This window comes from Vicugna pacos, chromosome 10 (assembly GCF_048564905.1).
Source record: "Vicugna pacos chromosome 10, VicPac4, whole genome shotgun sequence".
NCBI lineage: Eukaryota > Metazoa > Chordata > Mammalia > Artiodactyla > Camelidae > Vicugna > Vicugna pacos.
In genome coordinates, this window is record NC_132996.1 from 27,102,682 (window position 1) to 27,121,083 (window position 18,402).

Here is an 18,402-nt window from a genome sequence, read left to right on the forward strand (position 1 = left end):
CAGACTATGGACCAAGTTAACCTTTGATTTAGGCAACCTGGACCTTCTCTAGGAGGCCTGCACTTCTCCAGAGGTCTGGCTAGTGGAGCTCAAGTGTTCTGGTGTTTCTTGTAAAACAGCAAGGAATAATAACATAAAATCTAAAATACTGTAATCGACTATAGGATTTATGTTAAGTCAGAGATCACCTGATATTATATTCCATATTCTAGAGGGGCAGGACACAGAAGGAAAAAAAATTTAAATGTAAGACTTATTTACTCCATCTACAGACAATGTTTAAGTAGAACTTTGAAGATCCTTTACAATAACTCTGTTCCTCCTTCCTCATTCCTCCTTCCCACAATCCTCTCTGGGCTACAGATTAGAAACCATTGCTATAATAATTTAGATATAAGGAAACTCAGTATGCCTAAAATATATTCTAGGGAAGGTAGGACTTTGGCTTAAATTTCAAGAATGAGTAGGAGACAAAAAAGAAAAAAAAATGAGTAGGAGAAAAGGAGGAAATGGGTGTGGAAAGACCAGAAGAGGGAAAAATTTGAGAAGAGACAATGAAAATTGAGAAAATCCTCCCTACTAACTTAATGTTGTTTTATGAATTGAAAGTGACCACTATTATTTGTTTTAATAGTGGAACTGTTGAGCTCACAGTAAAACCACACAGGCCCTGTCTTGGAGCACCATGAAGGGCAATAGAAAGCTATGGAAAGCTTTTAGACAGCAAAGAGAGGCTGTTTGACTTGGAAATTGTATTTTTTGAAAATAGTCATAGCTAAAGAATTGTGTGCTCTTTTTAAACAATTCAGGCAATATGAAATAAAAATTACTTGAAATCTGACACTCTTTACTCCAAGATAATCACAGATACTATTTTGGGGAACCTCTTTCCTGAAATCTTTCTGCTTATAGAATATTGATTCAGCCTCACATAAATTGGATCATTCTAAACATGCTGTTTTATTATCAAATTTTTTCCTCAAGAATAAATTGTGAATAGCTTTTGATGCCAAGAAATAGATCCGTAGCATTATTTTAAATGGCTGCTTAGTACTGCATTATTTGTATATGTAATTTATTTAACCAGCGCCTATTGAAGGACATTGACATTTTCCCCCACTATAATCAACAACCTCATACAACAATTTTGTGCATTCCTCTTTTCCAAATTGTTTGATTATCTTTTTAAGGTAAATTATTAAAAGTAATGGAGCTGGGTCAAGAAGTACTCTCTTTTTACATTTGGGTTCAAGTGCCAAATCGTCCACAGATTTTCAGGGAGACTAGGGGGAAGCTGCTGCATTAGTTCTGGTGTGAGACAACGAGGACGGCGAAGAGACTACAGACTCCCAGGTGATCTAGCCTATCTAAGCCTGTCCTCGTGGGTCCGTCTATTTCCTTCCCTTTTTCCTCTTTCACTTCTTTTTCTTAACATGGAGGAAAAACTGAGAACTGCAATTCCCAGCATTTCGCGGAGACCACACTCCCTGGGAACTGTAGTACTGGGTTTGAGAAGGGTCCGGAAGGAGGGCAGGAGGTTGTGGGGCATGCTGGGAAATGCAGTCCCGCGGCCGGCGGTGGGGCGGTCTGTGTGAGGGTTTGCGCGCGCTCGCTTGTAAAGAGATTGGAGACGCTGCGAACATCTTTTCTTGGGGATGGGGCCCTTGGGGGTGACCTAACTTCCCTTTTCCGTGGTCTGAATCTACAAAAACCGCCTGCGGATGGTTAGCTTTATGGCTTTATTCCATTGTCCGTAACCGTGGAGGGAGCAGTCCCTTAGCATCGGGCGCGCGGCGGCAGGCGCAGGCCGCGCGCGGACCTGAGCGGGGTATGCCGGGAGTTGTGGTCCCGGCACGCTTAAGCTGTGGAACGTGTCGCGGCGCCGCGCCGGCTCCTCCTTCCCCACTGTTTTCAGCGGCCCCCCGCCCCTTCCCTCAGCCTCCTCCTCCCTCGCCCGCAGCCCAGCGTCCCATCCCCCCACCCGTCGGGCTTGGCGGCGGCTACTGCAGAGGACTCGGAGCCGACTCGCTGAGGAGGAGGAGGCTCCCGGTGCCTGCGCGCCATCCGCCACCTCACTGGACACGGGCGAGGGAGCGAGAGTGTCGCCTCTGTAGCCTCCAGAGAAGACAAGGGCATCGTCGCCTCAGCCGCCGCCGCCACCTCCGTTTTCGCCTGCAGCGGCTCGCCGGTGAGATTCCCCCCCAACCCCCACCCTACCCCGGTTCGCTCGCCCTGAGCCTGAGCTGGTGATACTGGGGAGAATGAGAGTGGGGGCTGTGGAGCCCCCGCACAGGTTGGAGAAAGGGGATTGAGGTCGCAGTGGAACGGCGAGCTGGCAGGGGAGACTTGTCCAGGCGCGGGCTGGGGGTGGGGTGAGGGTGGGACACCAGCAGGTTCTGGGGGGAGGGATAAGGGAAGAGGACTTTTAATGGGAAATGACCAGACCTGGGACTGGAGCGTGAGGTTTTCGGGTTGGGGTGGAATTTGGGTGGTTTTGGGCGAGACGGATGATGAGACTGAAGTGGGATGGTTTTTAATGGGGGAGGGGACTGAATGAGGGTGGTGGATTTGGGATTGGCCTGGAGCAGTTGACAGTTTGGACCCGGGCTGGGTTGCGTGGTAGAGGGATGATTTCAATAGAGTGAGATTGCAGGGTTGGATAGGACCCTGGGGATTGAATTTGGGGTGGACTTAGGGCAGGTTGATAGAGGTGGTAAGAGCTGATGATGAGGGGCTTGACATGGGTTGAGACCTGAATTTGAAGTGGATGTTTGTCATCTGGGGGTGGTGGAATTTGTGGAAACTTACGAAATAGCGTGTGTTAGGAGAGCAGAGGAGGTAGAATTTGGGGTTTTCCTGGGGAGTGCTTATGGAGATTGAATAGGAGCTGGTGGGGGTGGGACTTTAACTGAGGGGAGTGTGAGGGTGAGCTGGCAGTAGGGGAGTAAATTACAAGTTAGGCCCCAAATGGGCAGAGAAGGATTGAAATTGGGGTAGGGGAAGCACAGTGGGATAGGATTTAGAGTGATTTTACAACCACTGAAAGGGGCATGGTGACTCCCTGGGTACAGGTTCCAGACAGAGGGCATAGAAGATGCTCCTGGGCTGGACTCAGTGAAAGAATAGTAGCAGGTGGTGAGCAAAGTAGGGGGACGTTATCTTGAAGAAAATGTCCCTAGGCCAAGGTAGCAGAGGGAGTTTAGGACAAGGAATATCTGAGATGAACTGGTAGGACTGGAGAGGTGGTTGCTGATAGTGAGGTAGCAGATGGGGCTAATTAAGGAGTGGGAGACCTGGAGTTGTTGGTATGGAGGGGGCAGGGAGGATGGAGAGGGGCAGTTAGCAGTGCTGGGAAGAGGCAGATTGGATAATTCTGGAGGGGAAGGATTGGGATGGCCTTCCAAGAGACAAGAGGTTTAGAGGTTGGACTTAAGTGAACAGCTTTGGAACCTGTGGTTGGGGGATTTTGCTGGGGACAGAGAAGGTATATTAAAGACTCTACTTTTTTTTTTTTTTTGGAGGGGGGGAGCAGTGGGGAGGCAGTTAGGCTTATTTATTTGTTTTAATGGAGGTACTGGGGATTGAACCCAGGACCTCATGCATGCTAAGCATGCACTCCACCACTGAGCTGTGCCCTCCCTCTCTAAAGGCTTTTTTTTCTAGAGGACTTCTTCAGCTGTTTAATCTTTTTTGTTTGTTTCATTTATAGTAGTATCATATTTGGAAGTAAATCAACACAAAGGGTAAAGTTGAGAGGGGCTTCAATTAAAGTAGAATTGAGGAGGGGAGGATATCTTCTTTTATTCATGTATTATAAGAAGAAATTTGGGGTGTGGGGGGGAAACCCACTCCCAGACTGAAGGTGGAGAAGATGAAACTGGAATGTAATAGATATCTTTATATATGATGTCTGTGCCTTCTCCTTTCTGCCCTCGCCCAGGTGCGTTTAATAATTAGTCCTGAAATTTGGTATTAAGTAGATTCGATGAGCTTGAGGTAGTTGAGGGAGCATTCCTTGCTTGAGAACGATGAATAAGATTGAAGAATATGAGGCTGCATTTAATTCCTAGTCAGGCAATGTGCATGTATGCAGAAAGAGCTTAGGGTTTTTTTTTTTTTTCTTCTCTTAAAATTGATTGCTTGAAGATTCCATTTATTGGTGTTCTGGTTTACAAGGCAATTAGGTCCATCATTGTATTGCAGGCTAATAATGCTGAGATGAATCTTGGCACCTCCGCTTTATGTAAACAGAAAGAAGACAGGAAATACGGAAATGTCATAAATATTCATTGGTGAGATGGTTTGGTATTGATGGAGTTTTTCATTTGATTCTCTTTTGATATTACTTGATAAGATTTAAAATAATTGGACTGTATTTCTATAGATTGAATTTTCTTCTAAAGGAATTCAGGTGATCAAAATTCTGTCAGATGTGGCTAAAAAAGCATATAGAATCATTTTTATTCTGTTTTTTTTTAGGAGCTGTAAGCACATTGCATTAACTACAAAACAATATCTCCATCTATTGCTTAGAAATTTTATTTAAAGCTTAATAATATGCTCATTCTCATGGCAGAATGGTGATGCTGGAAGGCAGAGAGGGGTGTTAATGGAGAAAACATCTTTAGGGAAACAGTTTTCTGGACTTAATTGCCTTAACTATGATATGTTAAACATGAAGTATCTGTTGATTAGAGCTCAGACTGAGAAAAAATGAGGAGGGATGTAAAGAGGATAAAATTGGCACCAACAGGATCAAAATAATTCTTTTTTGTTCAGGCTTCAGAGTTCAGCTCATAAACAAACCATTTTCCTTGGCTCTCACAGTTGAGCACATAAAATACCCAATATTTAGAATCTTTTTCTTTTTGATAGTTCCAAAATAGGCAGAATGATCAAAGGTTGGACTTATCCTTGGAATTGAAAGTGTTTTGTTATGAGGAACCTGTCTATTACAATAGAAATCAGGTTTGAGCAGTTACCTGTAATTCGATGAGTGTAATCTAATGAATGCATGCATTTCTCCTCATAACTTTAATCTGGAGTTCAGACATTGCTTTTGTGGATCTGCAGGCTTGATCTAGAGGTGGGATATTTATATTAAAGCCCTAGCTTTTGAGAGCTCAATGAAAAGTGATTGCCTGGGAGAAATGTCTTGGTGGATTTTTTTTTTTCCCCTTCACAAGTGTGTTCACCTTTGCAGTAGGAATGTATATGAAGTGTTTTAGAATCTTTACCTTGTTTGATTCTTCCAGTATTGCGGTGAGAAGAGAAGAGCAATGGAAGTATTGGTAGACAGGTACGTTAGTAGAATAAATAGCTTGTGAATTTAGGTGTAGAGGGTCCTGAGTTCGAATCCCCTTTCCACCACTTGATAGCTGAGTGATTTTAGTAAAGTCATTAAAAACCTTTCATACTTAGTAGTAATGGTTGTACAACATTGTGAATGTACTTACTTCCATTAAATTGTGCAATTAAATATAATTAAAATGGTAAATAAAAAACTCATACTTTACAAAGCTGCCAGGGGGAACAAATCAGTTCATGTCCTGAAATAATTTTATGTCCTGAAAATACTGTACATATATGAAATATTTGTTCAGTATTTATTTACTTACTGCTTGCTAAGTGCCAGGGGAAATGAAAATGAACAAAAAAACAGAGGTCAAGGAGTTTTCAGTGTTGTGGGAGAGATAGGGATTTAAACGTAATGAGAAAGGTGAGGCAAAACTAATGTGGTTAAGAAAGAGTATAGGTTTTGAAGTCTGTCCACCATTCACTACTAGCTATGTGACCTTGGGCACAATAGTCTCATCTGTTAAATGGGGATAAGAGAACTAAACTTATAGGGTTGTTTTGAGGATTAAACAAAATAATCCATGGAAAGCATTTAATACAGTGTGTTACATAGTACATATTAAAAAAAATTAGTGTTGCTATTATTATTAAACAGGAAGACACTAGAGTGAATAGCCTTGTGTGTCCTACCATTGAGTTCTTATTATTTATTAAGGAGGTATTACTTTGTATTATTATTTTATGGTTTATCTGTGTATTTGCATGTTTATTACATGCAAACAGTCTAGGAACTTAAACGATAAAGTACTAAACATATGTTAGTTGTTAGCTTCCTCAGGTATAAAATGAGAAGAAAAACTGCTCTGAGAGGTTAAATGACTTGCTTAAGATATTACACAGTCAGTAAGTGGAAGAGTTTGGGTTACAGCCCTGAAATTCTGATTCTTCAATCCTCTTTATCTTCTTTTTAAATTGTGAAATAAACCATAGGTATGAAAGTGCATATAACATGAATCTTTAGTTTTAAAGAATGATAATAAATTGAAGACCTGTTTTTGCTGCCCAGCTTAACAAAAAGATTTTTAGTACCTTTCAAGCTTCCTGATTCCCTGTTTGATTGAATCTTCTTTCTTATCCCTCAGAAGTAACCACATTCCTGAATTTTGTATGAATCATTATCTTGCTTTTAAAAATAGTTTTACAAAGAAAAGTGTAGCATAAACAATATATTTTTTTAACATTTACAACTTTATATAAATAGAATCATAGTGTAAGTATTCTTCTGACTTGCTTTATTATTCTTATTTTTTTAATTTTAAAAGAGCTTTATTTCTTCCACCATTAATTAAAATAACATGCTCATGATAGAAATTGGAAATTGCAAAAGAGAAAGGAAGCAAAATTATTGCCTATAGTCCCATTACCCAGCAACGCTTCTTATTTATATGTGTATTATATATAAGTATGTAAAATATATATGCCTCAGTATATGTATGTAAGTATGCATATGCATACATATGTGGGTAGTCTAGATAGCAAGAGGAAGCCAATTTGCATTTATGGATAATCAGATTATCCAGATGTGAATCAATCATACTTGTAAATAGGGTTTTTTTGGGGGGAGGAAGGGAGTAATTAGGCTTATTTATTTATCTTGATGGAGGTACTGGGGATTGATCCCAGGACTTCGTGCATGCTAAGCATGTGTTTTACCACTGAGCTATACCCTCCCCTTGGAAATAGGATTTTAAACACCAAAAATTTTTTGTCTAAGAAATTTGAAATCCAAATTCATTAATAATCTGTTTGAGCTTCAGTTTACTTATTTATAAAATGGGGCTCAAAGGAAGTAATAAATGTGAAAATACTTTTTAAACTGTAAAGGACTATGTAAAAGTTGGTTTTTTTTTCCCACCTCCACTTTACAAACCTGAAATCAGGGCACCCCACACAGAGGTGAAAAGCTTGACATAATTGATTTATTGCCTTTCTGAAGGGTTCTTCTCCCAGTGGAGAAGGAATACGCATCAGTTCACAGTTTCTCCTTTAAAACTTGAAGATTGTTTGATGTGGGATGGAGAGGGTGCTAGAGGACTTTCTCCTCCTAGTGAATTTATGGGACATGGTTCTACATTAACTGTGCTGGCTTGCTCAAAATGAAACTGAAAAATTGAGGCTTTATTGAAGTGGAGAATGCAGTATACAATGTTTGTGCTTTACTAGCCTGACAAATACAGTCATTTCCCACTTAGTTTTCTACTTGTAACTTAGTACAGAGACAGAGTAGTACAGTGAGATGAATTATTTGTGCATATGTAAAAGGGAAATAATACTCAGTTGTTGGGCTGTTCAATGGATTAAATGAGATAAGGACAAAGAACCTGGAACACTGACTGGCACATACATAGTTGGTACTTAAGATGATAAATACTACTGTTGTTTTTTATTTTACTTATGAATTGTTTAGGGCTGATTTTTCCTCCAGGCTGTTCTTTTATTATTCAGTGTTTTCCTGGGCTACATTTCCCCTCACTCATTTTACATGTGGAATACAAATTAATTTTAATATTACCATAGGTAAAGCAAAACAAAGACTGTAAATCCTCAACTGTAACATATTCCAAGGCCAAGGAGTTAGTAGTTGTGTGTGTGACAAATATGTTTGAAACATCTGTCAAAAAACAAGTATCTATTGAGTGGTTATTAGATGGCAGTAAGAAAGTGCTGGGAGTACGGGATACAAAAATTAAAATTCCCTGCTCTTAAGGAGCTTATAGTTAATCTAGTGTGGAGGCAGATATGTCACACACAACTGTAGCATTGTGGAATCAATGCTACACTGGGAACATGGGCAAGGACCATTGGGAGATGGTGGTTGGCATGACCTGATGTGTCTGGGGGAGCAGGAAAAAGAGATGTTTGGAGAATGCTTGAGCTGAGACTTGAAGGATATGTGGATGTGTGGGGACAGGAGAGGTTAAGGATGGCTTATGATATCAACAGCGCAGTCCTTTTTGATTTTTCCCTTCCAGCGTTCTTACAGGCTTTACTTTGTGCCTCTTTTTTAAGGGCTTTCTAGCATGTATACCCACTGTAAAACCAAATAAACAAGTCCCTGGCCAAGCTGTATTGTAATGCTGCTATTCTTTCCATATGCTGTGCCTTCCACCTGGAAAGCCCTCTCCCTATTGAATTCCTTAATCTTTACCTTGTCCATTAGGTGAGCTGTACTAATGTCACAGTTCTTCCCAGTTTGTTGTTTAGCAGGAAGAGATTTTTGAAGCTATTGAAACTAGCTGATATTTGAGAAGAGATCTTCATTGTTTCTGCTTTCTCAGTAAATGTTGATACTCCTTAGGGTTGGCTCCTTGGCTCACTGGACTTTTTAAGATTCTTTTCTTGAGAAGTCTTGCCTGTACTATTTTGGCTTTAGCTGCTACTATATGCTGATGACTCTCAAAACCTCTATCTCCAGTTCAGAGCTCTTTCCTGAGCTCTAGGCCTTTATATCTTCCTGGCTATTGGCCACCTTCACAAATCCTTTTTGACGATCCTCAAATTCAGTAGGTCTAAAACAGAACTCATTTTTCCCATCTACTTCTTCTGACCTCTCCCATTTTGTACACTCTCCCAAGAGTTAAAATCATCTCTTCCTTTAGTTTTGTCCTAACTTAAAGGCACTCTCATTCATCCAGTCATTCAAGATATGAATCTGTGCTAATATTCTATCTTCTCCCTTAGCTCTATAGCCAAAAATAAATCCTTCCAAGTATTTCTGAATTTTATTTCCCATTTCCTACTATTATCACCTTAGCTCAGACCCTAATCTTACCTAGACAAGCACAGTAGCCTCCTAGCTAGTTTCTGTATCACCCATCTAGTAAACCTATCTTCCACCCAGCAGCCAGAACATCTACCCAATAGGTGTATATGTTCACATCACTCCCTTGCTTAAATCCCTTCATTGGCTCTAAAGTCTAAGCTCCTTAGCATGGCATATTAGGCCTTATGTGACCTGTCCTGATGTACTCCTGCATGAGCTCCCATCACTGGTAATACTGAACAGCATAGTTTCTACAGATTATCTTACAGTTTCACATCTTTCTTTGCTCATACTGTTTCTCCTTTTATTCATCCCTCTGGGTTGAGTGCATCTCCAAGAAACCTTTCAGAATCTTTAAGGTTGTCATAAGAGCCCCTGTTTGTTCACAGGAAGCACCCAGTGTGTGCCTCTGTCATAGGACTTATCCTGTTTTAGGAAAATTAACTTTCTGTCTGCTCCTTCACTTAACTTTCTTGGGGACAGGGGATGTGTTGTAGTAATCTTTATAGTCCTAGCTCCTGGAGGGTACCTTGCAAGTAGTGAATGATTAATTTTTGAACTGAACCTAGTAAGGAGAGATGACAGACCAGTAGTATGATATTCTAATGAAGGGTAAGGTGATACGTGTTTTTCCAGATGTAGGTTTTTATTTATTTAGAATGGAATTTAGAATTTAATTGGATTGATAAAGGTTTTGATGATGTATATAGCACAAGGTTCAAAAGTAGAAGACAGCAAGATGGTGTGCTCAGGGTTGGCAAATGCCTTCTGTAAAAAAAAAATATATATATATATATATACATATATATATTTTAGGCTTTGCAGGCTACATACAGTCTCTTATTTTTTCTCGTTCTTTCCCTTTTCTCCTCCTTCCCTCCTACTGTGTTTCATTCTTAGCTCACAGGCTGTACAAAAACAGGCCTTGGGTATGCCATAGCTTGACAATCTCTGGTATGTTATCAGAAATCAAACTTAAAGTTGTAGAATATTGAAGAACAAACAGACTAAAAGCAAGTTCACTTGTTTTATTTATTGTAAAATTTACTTCTTTAGGCAGTTAGGCATAGCTTTAGTATTGAAAACAATTGTACAGAACCTTTTTTGTCAAACGACTCTGTTTATCTAAAAACATTTTATTAAATGGGCCATTGATTTCTGAAAAAGTTACTCTAAGAACACCTTGGTTTATAAGACTCCAAAAAAGCTTTCCCACCTTCCTCTATTTAGGCAAGTGTCTGGGTCCTTTAGAATATATCCATTTTTATGATGATACAGATTGTGCTTTTTCTTGGATAAAGACATTTTGAAGGAACCGTAGACTAGTATATTTTTCACAGTAAGCTTCAATCCTTGCTTCCACTAGAGATTATGATTTGATTTGGCTTCTGATCATGTCCTTTAAACTTGACAGTTTCTGCTGATGCTTATATTTTCTAGCCTCTGTTTTATACCTTTTTTTACATATCCTAGTTTTCTTATGTGTTCTCTTCACTCTTATTTTGAATTGATAGCAAAAATCTCTGTAAATATAGTTACATTATTTACACTTTTGCAAATATAATTATTTTATTTGATCTACAGTACATGGGTTGGTCATGTTGCATTCTTTTCATTTTAAGGATGAAGAAATCAAGACTCAAGAGGGTAATGTATTTCTGGCCTTAGGACTAGTAAGAGATGAGGGTGGAAAGACAGAAGAGGCTTAACATTTGAGTATCTGTAGTAGGCAATATGCTGGGTGCTTTCTCTCCCGTATGTACTTTAATCCTCATATTTACACTGTTTAGGATATTGTGCCCATTTTACCAAAGAGGAAACTGAAGCAACTGAGGCTTGTAGGGATTAAGTAGCTTGTTTTTGGTTGCATAGAGAAGAGAAGCTTGTATGAAAAACCTGAACTGCCTTGCTTCAAAGCTCTTGTTCTTTTTACTCTACTGTATATAAAGCTCTCTGATTTTAAATTCTTAGATCAGTATTTTCAACCTAGCAATGTTGAGGAGTAGTAGCTTGGATACACATTTGAAAACATGCTGCAGTTCTACCCTGACTAGTGCTAACAAAACTTCTTCAGGTGAGCCTAAGGCAGGTGTGTGTGTGGGTGTATGTTTTTATAGAAAATAGAAATTAAAAAGAAATTGTATTGAGGTATATATAACATATGAAGAAAAGTGCACAGAAAGTATAAGCAGCACTCAGATCAAGATAGGGGATGTTACCATGGTAACCCATAAATATTCTGACTTCCAATCCATAGGTTATTTTTGTGTTTATGAACTTTTATAAGGTATGACTGGCTTTTTGCACTCCACTTTGTAAGATTTATTTATGTTTTTGTATGTAGCAGTAGTTTATTCTTGCTCATTGCTGTATAGTGATAGTTCTCAAACATTTTGGTGTCTTCACTCTTACTGTTAAAGACCCCAGAGAGCTCTTGTGTGTGGGTTGTATCTATCAAATATTTAATGTGTAAAAAATTAAATCTGTGAAATTAAAAACTACTTATTTAAAATAATAAACCCATTAAATATTAGCTTATTTTAGTGAAAATAACTATATTATCCCCCCAAATTAGAAGAATAATATTTTATATCTTTCCAAATCTCTTTACTGTCTGACTGGATACATATCTGCTTCTACATTCAGTCTGTTGCAACTGGTTATTTTCTTTGTGGTATGTAAAGAAAATCCAGTCCCACATACTTATGTAGCTAGAAAAGGAAGGAATGTTTTAATTGACTTTTAGGTAATTGTGGATATTCTTTCTTCTTATACTACACCAGAACTTGTCAGCTGGTAGTTTCGTAAAGGTCCATTACCTTGTGGAATCTGAAACCGTATCAGTGAGCCTTTCATGCTCTGTTACACTAAAGTCCATTGGTCTGTTTTGTACTTTGAATGGATTTTCTACCCATGTGTAATTTTGTATCATCATACATTGGTCATTTGGAAAATGTTGGCTCATTGAGTTATACAGAGCTTCTAAAATGTTGACATTTTATTATATAATGTCAAAAAAATCACATTTGTTAATATCACCACCAGTCTCATCAGACAAGTCTCTAATTTTCGTTTGAAAGCTCAAATTTTATCGTTGGCAACGAATACTGACAGTTATTTTCCTTGAAGTGACAGTCTCACATTGTTCATTTTTGAAAAAATGTCTGCCAAACATCCAAGTCTGAATAATCAGTTTGTCTGACAGTATTTCTTTCAAGTAAAAATGATGTTTCATGGGGGAAAGAAAGCAGCTAGTTCAGCTTGCAACTCAGTTGCACAAGTGCCTTAGTGTTTCTCCTTGAGCTAACTCTAATGCTTGTTTTTGGTATGCAGAAGTGCTTTATGTGTATTTCCCATTTCATCACAGAATACTAAAAAGATGTGTAGTTAAGGACTGAAATTTAATAAAGTTAAAAGTGCTTTATGTGTATTTCCCATTTCATCACAGAATACTAAAAAGATGTGTAGTTAAGGACTGAAATTTAATAAAGTTAATAATTTTTTGTGGCTTCAGCAAGAACATTCTCTATTTTTTCCTTTGTTTTCTGTTTATTGCAAGTTGCAGTGAAGTGAATATAGTTTTATTAATACTTGACAGCAATATAACAGCCAGGAATGGTCTGGGAAGTGAGTCTTAGTAAATGGAGACCTCAATAAACAAATTTAGAATATCTACTAAAACAATCTTTTGTCTCTATAATTATACTTATTTTTATCAAATATAGTCAAATTAAGATTAATTTGTTTGTAAATTAAGTCTGATTAATCATATAGTTTTATTTAAATTGGCTGTGTTGGATTTTTTTTTATTAAGTTATAGTCAGTTTACAATGTTGGGTCAATTTCTGGTGTACAGCACAGTTCTTTAGTCATACACGAATATACATATATTCATTTTCATATTCTTTTTCACCATGAGCTACTACAAGATACTGAAAATATTTCCCTGTGCTATGCAGTATAAACTTGTTTATCTATTTTATATATACTAGTCAGTATCTGCAAATTTCAAACTCCCAGTTTATCCCTTCCCACCCTTCTCCACCCAGCAGCCACAAGTCTGTATTCTATGTCTGTGAGTCTGTTTCTCTTATATATATAAGTTAATTTGGCTTTTTTTTTTTTAGATTCCCCATATGAATGATATCATATGGTATTTTTCTTTCTCTTTCTGACTTACTTCACTTAGAATGACATTCTCCAGGGACATCCATGTTGCTGCAAATGGCATTATGTTGTCATTTTTATGCCTGAGTAGTATTCCATTGTATAAATATACCGCAACTTCTTTATCCAGTCATCTGTTGATGGACATTTAGGCTGTTTCCATGTCTTGGCTATTGTAAATAGTGTTGCTATGAACATTGGGGTGCAGGTGTCTTTTTGAAGTAGGGTTCCTTCTGGATATATGCTCAGGAGTGGGATTGCTGGATCATATGGTATGTCTATTTTTAGTCTTTTGAGGAATCTTCATGCTGTTTTCCGTAACTGCTGCACCAAACTACATTCACACCAAACTACATTCCCACCAACAGTGTAGGAGTGTTCTCTTTTCTCCAGCAGCCTTTCCAGCATTTATTATTTGGGGACTTTTGAATGATGGCCACTCTGGTGTGAGGTGATACCTCATTGTAGTTTTGATTTGCATTTCTCTGATAATTAGTGATATTGAGCATTTTTTCATGTACCTATTGGTCATTCGTATGTCTTCCTTGGAGTAGTGCTTATTTAGGTCTTCTACCCATTTTTGGATTGGGTTGTTTTTTTCTTAAGTCTTGTGAGCTGTTTCTATATTCTGAAGATCAAGCCCTTTTCACTGTCATCTTTTGCAAATATTTTCTCCCATTCTGCAGATTGTCATTTTGTTTTGCTTATGGTTTCCTTTGCTGTGCAAAAGCTTGTAAGTTTAATTAGGTCCCATTTGTTTATTTTTGCTTTTATTTCTTTTGCTTGGGTAGACTGCCCTAGGAGAATATTGCTGAGATATATGTGAGATGTTTTGCCTATGTTTTCTTCTAGGAGGTTTATTGCATCTTGTCTTAGGAACATTGTCTGTTGAAACTGCAACTAGTTTTTTTTTTTCTTCTTTCTGGTGCAGCCAGAATGCAATGACACTGTCACAGTTTGGTGTCACTGCCTTAATTTAATACAAGATGGTTTAGTTTTATTTATTAGTATACTTGTATTTCTAGGCTTTACTTATTCCTTATTGGGAGAATAGGTGGATTTGTTAAACTTTTACTAAAAATATTGCTTTAAAAGCCAGCATGCTGTTGGTTTTCCCTTGGCTTAGTAGTACCAAAACACTTTTGAGCAGTTTAAAACTTTGTCAGGATGTTAGAAAGTTATTGGGCTTGACGCTTATTCTTCACCACTTTGTGGTGAAGGAAAGGTATGAAGTGCCTTTAGAGAAGTGTGCATAGCTGTGTATAAGTCTCTCTATCTTCCTACCCTCAACCTGGAGCATTTGCAGTAGAAAAAGGAAAAGATGCAGATGAAGCCATAGCCAAGTGATCTTGTTGTGTAATGTCTTTGGTTTTTCACTGTGATTGAGCAGAGTATTATGATATTAAGCATTATTTTAATTTTCAGCTAACACCCCTATACAGCCTGGAGCCTTAGTTTGGGGGAGGAGGAGGAGAATTAACATTCATTGTGTGCCTACATTGTGCTAGGCCCTTTATGTGTAGTATCTTATTTAAACTCACACTTATCCTATAGGGTGGTCATAATTATTTTATTTTACACATGAGAAAACTTAGGCTCAGAGATGTGGAGCCTACTCAGGTTCATCAGCCAGTAAGTGACTAGGGTGGGGTTTATCCCCAGACTTTTCTACCTCCAAAGCCTGTGAGTAGTCTTTCTGTATGCTGTGCTATCTTCCAGGGACAGTATCTCACTGATAACTTGTTTATCCTTGATACCTGGAACCTAGTAGGGCATAGTACTTTTTTGTTGAATAATTGAGTTGGTGCTAAATGAATGAACCAGTTTTTACAGAGTAGGACTGCAGTGTAGATTGGTGCATGCTAAGGTCTGGTCACCATTTATTGTCATGGAGAAAGAATCAGTCTTTAAGATAGACTCTATAAGACTATTTAAATAATTTGGACATTTAGAAATCAAAGAGATCCAATGGGATGAATTTTCCGTAGATTTTTAAGGAAATAGATAATACATCTATTTTACCTTTGCTTCCTGCCTTACTTGGGCAAGTTATTTTGCTTTTCTGCACCTCATTTAGATTGCTTCCATGTCTTGACTGTCGTAAATAGTGTTGCTGTGAACACTGGGGTGCATGTGTCTTTTTAAATTAAAATTCCTTCTGGATATATGCATGATTGCTTTTCTAACTCTTAGTTCTTTTCTCTGCTTCCAAGTTTTCTCTTTATTAATTTTTTGGTTTTAGATAACATTTTAACTTTTAGATAACATAGTGAATGCTGCAAAACCAGATTGTATAAGTATTCTGCTTGTGCATTTGATTTTTTTGAGCCTAAATGTAGGATTTAACATATCTACTATGGTGGTGGGATGACTGAGACTTTAAGAAATATGGGGGTTTTAAGCCTTATTGAACCCTTCATAGTTCCTAAGAGGCAATTTAAATTATGGCTTCCAAAAAATATTTAGTCTTAGTAGCAGGCAAAAATAATTATTTATGCATGCATTTGTTTAGTTAACTTGGATGTCAGACTCTGTGCCAGATAGGTTCTGGTACACAGAGATGAGTTAAGATGTGGTCTCTGTCTCTAAGGAGCTCCCTGGTGCAAGGGAGAAGGTATAAACAAATACATTACAGTTCAGTGTGTTGTAGATGCTGTAAAATAAGTAGCAGTGTGGGAGGTGTTAATGCCTTTTTCAGGGAAGAGGTCTAGGAGGAATAGATACCTGAACTTATTTCTGAAGGAAGCCTGGGTTTTGTGTGTGGAAGATTCTGGATTGTAGAATCACAAAATCTGGATTTGAACCCCACCTCAGCCACTTAAGCTGTCTGATTTGGGGCAAGTTGTTTAAGCTCTCTGAATCTCAGTTTTTTCCACCGTAAAGTGAGGATAATCACGTCTATATCTACTTTTGAAAGTTGCGAGGAATATACATGAAAGAACCTCGTTAATGTGGTAAATAAATATTATTAACCACACCAGAAAAGAGAAAAAGATTGGGTATCTTAGTGCATAAATGTCATTTATGAAGTGTTAACACTGTAAGCATCATGAATTAAGGCAAAGAATTTTAAGTCCAGAATTCACAAAACTTTGGTTCTGTGCTGTTATGGAACATACTGCTTAAGATGCTTAAGGCGTGGTCTCTGAAAAAGTAGTGAATGTGGTTCTTGGTAGCTTGGAATACAAGCTGAATTCGAAAGAGCTCCATTTCTCGTCAGAAGACCTGTGTCTGTGCCACCATTAAAAATTATTTAACACTTCAAAATTGCATTTTCCCCATCAGTAAAATAGAAAAATAATAGTTAATTTGCAGAGAATTAGGGATAAGTTGGGTAAAGTGCACATCATTAGCCATAATCAGTTAAAAGTTTAATTTGTAGAATATTAAAAGTTTCCCCTTTGAATACAGTAGACTTCTTTAGAGAAATTTGCTTAAAGAAGAGAGGAGACGTTCTGTCATTTATATTAACGCAGATAACATTTTACTTCTTTCTTCAAGTGCGTTCTTCCACATAATTTTGCAAAGTGAGTTTAAATCCCAGCTCTTGCATTCACTGGCTCTATGATCTCAAAGTTACTTAATCTTTATATAACTTATTTATCCATCTATGAGATGGGGATATAGGAGTATTCACAGTGTATAGTTGTTGGGGGAATTAAATGAGATAATGAGATAAAGTGCTTAGATTGGAGTTTGTCACGTAGTACAGTTTCAATAAATGGTAGTATTGTTATCACTTTCATTTTATAAATGAGGAACTGGATACAGATTTAGCAGCCTGACTAGATTCATTTGAAAGAACTAAGGATGGGATTCAATCCAGGTTTGGGTGATGCAGTTACTCTTTGTCTTTTTACTAGGCTACATTTTGTAGTTAACGTTTTATTTGTTTGGCAATGTATTCTGAAGTTTTGTAGAGTGGAAGTAAATTGTTAGTCTTAGGTACTTAAAACTAATGTTTTACTGACAGTTTACATAGACTCAGAACTAAATTGGTTAGGGAAAGAACTCTGACCTGGTTTCTGTATGTCAGACACAATTTAAAGGCAGGTATTCTGGGGTCATGGTCAGTGGTTAGTAAAAAGAACTGTGTTTTTCTCCTCCCTAAACAGTTTTATTGAGGTAAAATTGATGAACAATAAGTGAATGACACAAATTTAATATAGTTCGCAAAGTTTTGGCATATGTATACATCTGTGAAACCATCACCACAATTCAAGTAGTGAATATATTCATTACCTCCCAAAGTCTCCCTAAGCAGTCTCTTCCTCCTGCTCTCCCTGATCCCTCATCCAAGCAAGCATTGGTCTGCCTTCTATTACTATAGACTAAACAGTGGTTTTGGAGTCAGAGCAATCAGGATTTAGATCCCCAGTCTGCCACTGTGTTAGTTGGGTGACTTTGGAGAAGTCATTTTATTTCTCAGCTTGGTTACTCATCTGTAAAATAGGAATTCTGTTTTATCACCAGCCCAAAGGACCATGAGGAAGAGAGGAACGGTGTAAAAAGAGCCTAGCATGGTAGCTGGTTATAGCTGGCCTTCAATCCCTGAAGGTCACCAACCTAGCTTTCAGCTGGTAGCCCAGAGTACATTTAGGAGTTCAGAGCTCCAAAATGCTTTTCTATCACCTAGACCTTGTGTCCCCTCTCACTGAATTAGCTTCCTTGAAACAGGGAAATTTAGACTTAGGCAGCTTGAGGCCCTAAAGGACTTTCTGGTACTCCTTCCTTCTCTCCTCAGTGCCCAATGTTTCACATGCTATTAATTATGAACAGATGTTCTTCATAAATAAGCCAAGAACTCCACAGCAGATTTTTGTGTTCTTTATGCTTAAGTCTGGCATTGTGATAAAATTGGATGAGCAATGAGCTTGTAGTCAGTTTTCGGGTTTAGTTTCCATGGTGCCTTGGGCAAGTCATAAGAATTTTTCTGAGCCTTAGTTTTCTTATATGTAATGTTGGGGAGGATCATTCCACACAAATTTGTTGGGAGGATTAAAGGAGAATTTTGAAAATGAATTGTATGGTGACATCATAGTTCACCTGCATTGTCCCATGACTGTCTTGTAGTGTTAGAACTTTGTAAAAGATTCAGTTAGCATTTAAATTTA

General features: G+C 38.0%; 1 protein-coding gene across 4 annotated transcripts in view; it reads left to right on the forward strand.

Annotated features, from left to right (window-relative positions):
• Positions 1-1,644: 1,644 nt before the first annotated feature.
• The window catches only part of FAM168A (family with sequence similarity 168 member A), a 164,250-nt gene continuing 147,492 nt past the window's right edge, over positions 1,645-18,402 (forward strand). For 2 of the 4 annotated variants that reach the window (XM_031681335.2, XM_072969245.1), the window contains exon 1: positions 1,645-2,188. The gene's annotated coding sequence lies outside the window, so the exon portion shown is untranslated. The remainder of the gene's footprint in view (positions 2,189-18,402) is intronic. The other 2 variants (XM_015238465.3, XM_006203354.4) reach the window with 2 other exon arrangements.